This window comes from Amaranthus tricolor, chromosome 10 (assembly GCF_026212465.1).
Source record: "Amaranthus tricolor cultivar Red isolate AtriRed21 chromosome 10, ASM2621246v1, whole genome shotgun sequence".
In the NCBI taxonomy this organism is placed as follows: Eukaryota; Viridiplantae; Streptophyta; class Magnoliopsida; order Caryophyllales; family Amaranthaceae; genus Amaranthus; species Amaranthus tricolor.
The window spans coordinates 6,154,061-6,161,467 of record NC_080056.1 but is presented as its reverse complement, the minus strand read 5'-3'; positions in this window follow the sequence as shown (position 1 = coordinate 6,161,467).

The following is a 7,407-nucleotide window of genomic DNA, read 5'->3' as shown; positions in this document are numbered from 1 at the left end:
TTTTGGGGGAGAGGAAAGGCCACCCAAAGGCTTGGAGTATGATTATAGTATATAATTCTTTTTTTCCACTCTACTTAGTTATATTTTACTGTTAGATAATTCAGTGTGTTACTTTAATTATTTATATATTGAATAATATACACATCTAAAAAATATTTAAAAAGTTAATATTATGAAAGTATATGATTAGACAATTCAAACAAGATGTCGCTTGACTATATGTTTTTCTTAGACTTTAGTCGTAATAAGTAAAATAAGCTTGAACGATGGATAGTATAAATAACTAAAGTGTAACGAGTATTTCAGAACGAAGGAAGTATGTAATTAAGTAACTTTGGTTTTTGTGTTCACTATTGGTAAAGAACAAAGTATTCGTTATTTTATGTGAATTGTTCGAAAAAAAAGTGTATTACGTTATAGACTTGAGAAGTAAATTTTATTTCTATCAATTGATTTTAATAATAAATCTTTTTTAACATGTGAATAGATTACTATTCTCTTGTTCTCCATTTTTGGACTGTCTATGCCTATATATTTAAGTTCTAACAACTAAATGATTTATCTACTTTTTTTTAATTTGAAATAATCCCAATACTTATATTCAATGTTGGTGAAATATTTACAATGTTTTGTGAAAACTTGTTTATATTTGAATTTTTAGAGTTTAAGGACTAAAAACAAATAATTTTAAGTAATACACAAGCAATGTTAAAATTAATACCTAAGACTCCTTAATTTAAGAGGCCATGTGAGGTCTAGTATCCTACACATGTTTAGATTTATTAATATCACATGGCTTTTAAATGCAAAAAGATGGCGCCTTTCAACAAAAGAAGCGTTACAAACAATAATTTTCGATGGTTGACAACGTGTCTAACAGCCACGTGTCATATTCTAAACTGCACGCCTTATAGATATTTACACTTAATATCCCGCCTAAAAGTAGGGTTTGGGTGAGAAAAGGTAACTGATAATCCATTCTTATACTCCCTTTACAGAAAGAAATAAAAGAAAGCAGTTGATTTTACATGCTTATGCTTTTAGACGCTCGTGAGCGTCTACAGGATAGCAATGCAAATTATGCAATCAACATGAATTATGATACTTGTGGTGGTTAAGTGGCTATCATACTTATGAATTTATTTCCACCGTTCGTTAATAAAGTTCCCACAAAAAATATTTACGGCAATTTAAAAAAAATAGAACTTTTAAGATAATGAATATAATATTTTACTTATTAAATAATAAATTTAGTGTAGAAAACGTGGGTACAATAAACATTAAAAAATATAAAAAGAAAGTTAGTGGAAAAAATATAAGGACCACAACAAATAAAAAATATTATTATAAAGTTAGTAGGAAACATATAGAAACCATGAAGAATATAAAAATAAAAATGTTAATATGAAGTTAGTAGAATATATGTGGATGCCATAAACATTATTTAAATTTTTAAAATGAAGATGAATAAGATTATCTATGTCCAAAATTTGTAAATAAAAAAATTTCTTATGAGAATAACAGATAGGACACTTAAAATAAAAAGTAAAAACTTTTTTATAAAAAACGGAGGAAAAATGATTAATCGTATCAGTTTTAATCCGATCATATATGTATGAGTAAAGAAATGAACCAAAAAAATCTTGGTATTGTGATGTATCGTGTGTGGCTAGCAAGTAGCAATTCGGCCTATATCCCAAATCAAGGCCGAAATGATCGAAGCTTTATTGATAAATAAGATCAATATTTAAAAGAATGATATTCCTTACATTTCATTATTTCAAAGTAACTTTCCCTCTTGTATTTTTAATATTATTTATTAATGAATTTTATTTTATATTTTGTTTTTAATATAAAGTCAAAAATAGTTAAATTTTTTTTAATTTATCTTAATGTAAATTTTATTAATATTTTTATATAATTTATAATTATGCACCATTAAAAATATTTAGAATTGAAGGAATTTATTTGACCATACTCCTCTCGCCCTCTATTTGGAGGGAGGGGAGTATAGTTTGTATGTCATCTACCCAAGTTCAACTCTTATTAAACACATTTTATAATAATACTAGTATACAAACTCGAGCAATGCACGAAGTTTATTAGTATGGAAATATCTATAAATAAAAATTTAAAGAAATATCCAATTGCATATTGGAGTGAACATAATTTGAATGTCCCACAATCACATTTGAACATGTAAAAATATTTTCATTTAGCATAGCTCTATAAAATGATCATTTGCAATTTTCATGTTCTTTTATAATATTGTATGATGTATGACTGTATGATTTGATCTAATAAAATTTTTTTAAAAACTTACCTTTAATACTTAAAATCATGATTAATTTAATAAAATCTTTTGAATATTAGACAATCACATTTGTACAAGTAAAAATGCTCCATTTAGCAAAACTCTATAAAATTGCCATTTGGAGATTTTTCAATTTCCGTATAGTATTGTATGATATGATATGAATGACATTATTTGATTTTATTTTAGATTTGCCATTGTTTATACATATATATTTAGCAAATATTTACTAATACATATTTCTTTATTTGTCAAAGTCTTTTTAGTTGTCTCATTTCTATTTTTGTCAATCTTTTTTTACCTAAATATCCTTAGTTCACACAAATAATTACGAATATACCCCCATATACCTTACTTACCCAACTACCCTTCACTACTTACCCTTTACTATTTATCCTTCACTACTTACCCTTTTTAATAAACCCCACACCATCCTTAGTAACTGTGCCCAAGCAAATAGAACATCTAAATTGGTTCGGAGAAAGTATTACTCTTTAGATATTTGTAAAAAAAATTACATTCCAAACCAGACGTGGCAAATTCATTCTTTTATCCTCATGTTAGTCTATAAATTCGGACTACTTGGCATAGCCATTCTTTACTCCTCAACAAATCCAGGTAAATCATGTAATTCCTCCATAATATTACTCTTTTAGTCGTTGGTATGATTTTTAATTATGGCAATAAAAAGTTAATGTAATTTTGGTAAAAAAAATTTAGTTAATTGTTAAGTTTGATGGTCATGCTTATTATACTCTTTTATTTAGATTATAGATGAGACCTAGGTAACAAGGAAGAGAAGAGCTAGGTGAAATTCAATCACAAGACTTTATCTGAGGAAGTTGATATTTGCTCCGGTTAAGACAAAACTCAATTCTCAACGCGTGTTATACTTCAATATTTCATTTTCTTCAAAAATTTTATTTCAACGTATTATCATTCAAAAGGGTGGTATTACACAGAAATAGAAAATTGTGAATAAATTTTCACCCTTCTCTTTTCAGGAATCTATCTTTTAGGAGGGTTGTCCTCTCTTTAGAGGGGACAGGAGTATGATCTATCCGCTATCCTCCTCCCCGAACCCTGATAACTTGTGCGGGATACTAGGTTGAGGAATCTAACTTAGAAAACTGTGAATTAAAAACTTGACATGTTTCTGTAATAATTTGCCAAGTTCGATACGGTGTTAAGAACTTTGATAAACGATAACAATTTCAATGAATTAACAAACGTTTGATAAAAAAATAAAATTGTAAAATGACACAATGATTTAAGGAGGTTCACCCAATGATGGCTACGTCCTTCGTAGTGTGTAGTTTCTTGTTTATATTATTTCAATGGAGTAAAATACTCTTACAAATGAAGTATTACAATTGAGTAAGAGATAAAATAAAAGGGCTATGTGTTTGGCTAGGGGTTGTGTTTGATCTCTCATGGATGAGTATGAAAGCTCTCTATTTATAGTACTAAGTACATTCAATGATATTACAACCTTAATTCTGAGTATTAACCACTTTGAAACTGCTCCAATAAGTTAAAGGGACGAAAACAGCACCCTATGAATCGTCAGAAGATTCGCTCGACCAAAACAAAGGCTCACTCGGTCGAGCGAGCTACAACAAGCTACTGGAAGTATTCTGTTTGTTTGCTCGACCCACTCAGGAGCTCGCTTGGTCGAGCGAGCTGGTTGAGCGACCTTCCGTGTGCTTTCTGTCAGTTTCTGCTCGACTAAACATAGCAAAGCATCTTCAAAAACCTTTTGCTCTTCTTCATTAAATATCATCAAGACCCATAATTCCCATGATTACTCCAAGTATTAAATCACACTTTAAACACACAAACATTAAGTTGCTAACTTAATTCTCTTATTAACCAATGCCATAGGATTCCATCCCATCAATTACACATATGAATGCACACATCAATTGTACACTCAAGTCACACCATTTATAATACATTCATTTCTTCCCAAATTTCATTATAGTGCATTATCGTATGAAAGGATGCTATTAAGAGAAAATAGAAAATTGAGAATAAAAAACTTTCATCATCATGCAAATGATATGATATAGTTTATAAAAATTTAAAACCAACAATCAAATAGACCATACTTTTTTAAATTTTTCAATATTATGGTGAAATTCATGGTGATGTTCTATATTCTATGCAGATAAGAAAGGTAATTTGTGGCCCAAAAACGACAAAAATGCAATGTGAAAGGAAGGAGAAGAATAAGAAGGTACTAAGTTCATAGCCTCGTACGTTGTTCGGTTTCTTGGAAAACAAGACAAATGTGGGATCCTTGAAAGTTTACGAGTAAGAAATGGTGCGCAAACCTCGACACCGTTCCCAATCCGCTCGGGAGAGGCAAGTCAAGGTTTTCACAAGCTTTGCAAGAACCTTCAGAAGATGGAAAAGCTGCGGTTAGGGGTGTACAAAAAAACCCAATTCGAAATATCCGATCAGGATTATCTGGTATCCGGTTTTTAAAACCAGATAACTTACTCAGTTTTCGCAAATCGGATAATCCGGTTCGGGTACCCGGTTTTCAACCGGGTGTCGAATTCGGATCCGGGTCACATAATTTTGGAAACTGGGTATTCGATATCCAGTTTTATTTATTTATTTATTTCTTTGTTTTTTACTTTTCGTAATAAAATAATGATGGTATCTATTAAGCTAACCATATGTTGAATCTAAATATAATTTTTCTCCCACAAATATTTCTATTGTTCTTACTTAAACCAATTCTACCGAGCGGCAATCAGATCTGCTCATGGGACCGAATGTTAGCCTGTAAAGAAGATTTTCGAACATAAGATGGAAGTTACAGAAATGCGTATGTTAAGGTGGATGTGTGGGCACACATTGATGGATGGAATTAAGAACCAAGAGTTTAGGGACAAACTAGGGGTAACCCTTATATCTGAAAAAAAATGCGTGAAAATAGATTGAGGTGGTTTGGTCATGTGCAAAGAAAAACCTTCGACGCCCTTATGAGGAGGGTAGAAAGCTTTATAGTAGAGGGTAAGAGGAATCGAGGAAGACCCAATGAGAACTTGGGATGAGCAAATAAGAGTTGACTTGCATGAGTTAAACCTCTATGCGAACCTGACTAGGGATAGGAGCAGTTGGAGACGCCATATCCGTATCTTAGATTACTGATGACCTCTTAGTTTACCTTTTAGTGTTTTTAACCTCTTGCTTTTATCTTTTCCTTTCTATTAGTTCTTTGTATTCTTTTTGTAGTGGTCCTTCTTTTTTTAAAGGCCTTTAAGGTATCTTTCACGTGTAATTACGTCTCTTTATCTTCCTCGAGTCGGCGGACTCCTTTGGCCGTGCTCTCCTTTATGGGTATGAGTTGCCGCCGTCTTTCCCTCCCCAGACCTTGGCCTTAGTTTTCTATGATCGGGATAAACTGGGTAAGATGATGATGATGACGACTTAAACCAATGTGTAATAATATTATTCTTTAATTTTCTTAATTTGTCTTTTATGACTAATTAATCTAAATATTTTTAAAGAGTTAGTATTTCAATTTTATATAAAAAATATTATAAATAAAAATAGAGATAAAAACGCATGGTTGAATGAAAAAGGACAAAAAAAATAAATTCTAATAAATTTGGGTATCCGGATCCGACCTGGGTATCCGAAATTCAGATACTCGGTTTAAACCGGGTCGAAACCGGATCAAGTTTTTAGGTATCCGAAAAATCGGATATCCAGATTTTCGGATCCGGGTCGACCTGATATTCGGTTTTGAACATCCCTAGCTGCGGTGGCATATACTGGTAAAAATAGTGTTGGAGTTGACTGCTTCTGGCTCCTTGCTTGGGCAGATTCTGATACATCTAGAATGAAGGTACTAACACTATATTTGGATAGCAAATTATAAGAGAATAGAAAGGAAGGGAAAGGAAGGGAAAGGAAAGAAACGAAAAGAAAGGGAAAAGACTTTATTTTTTGTATAGGAAGGAAGGGGAAGGAAAGAAAGGAATCTCTTTTTTTTTTCCAAATCTTACCTCATATAGAGAGATTTGAATGTTAACAAAATGAATGAGCTTAATCCCTCCAAATTCCTTCCTTTAAATCCTCTATCTTCCTTTTGCTATCCAAACAAGGGAATCCTCATCCCTTCAAATCATTTCCTTTCTTTTTCCTCCATTTCCCTCCATCCAAATAAGACCTAGATCTTACTCGTTAATAGTATGAGATGGTCTTTCTGTGAGATGGTATATGAATAAAGTAGTCTAATAATACAAATTATTAGCATATGAACTTCTTGTTTTGAAGTCATCTTACCAGGAGGCGGCCTCATAAGCTTTAGTGATCACTTGTTTAACCTCTTAACGAAGTAGGTTTCTGACTTGTTATCAAACATCAACATGATGGAACGTTTACGGATTCATATTTAATATACCCTTGTGTGAAGAACTGATAGAATTATATAACATATTCTAAAGCTTTCATCATTGACTAAACCTTTAATTGAGTTACTCTCTAGATAAGTCTAACATGCAAGATTACATCAATTGATTCAATAATTACCATTATACTTATAGACATATGATTAGTCTGTTGGGACTTGGGAGGAGAGGTCAATTTCGTCTTTGATTATTTTCGGTTGGATTAAGATTTTTAGTTTTGGTTTTGGTTCTAAGGTTTTATTTCAAAAATATGTATATAATAATATTTTTTTTTTTAGAAAATACTTACTTATAGAAAGAAAATTGCGATGTAAACGCTCTAACAAATAAATAAATTAAAATTTTAAAACTTGATTAGAAAATATTATAAGTGCTAACTAAAATTATTATAACGTAGAACTTAAAAATTCAACAAATTGAAAAAAGGGACAAAAATGGTTGGATTCGTATTTTCAAACCAAGTTATTTTCGAATGTAGACCCAATAAATTCCAATTGAATTTCAAAACAATTTAGATCGATCAAAATTTGACATATCAATATAGATACAAAACTACAATTTACGATAAACATTTTTTAGGTAAGATAAGTTTAAAGGTATTTGTTAGACTATATCATATGTTGGGGTCGCAACCATGAGGTTAAGCTTTTGGTTAAGTTGGTT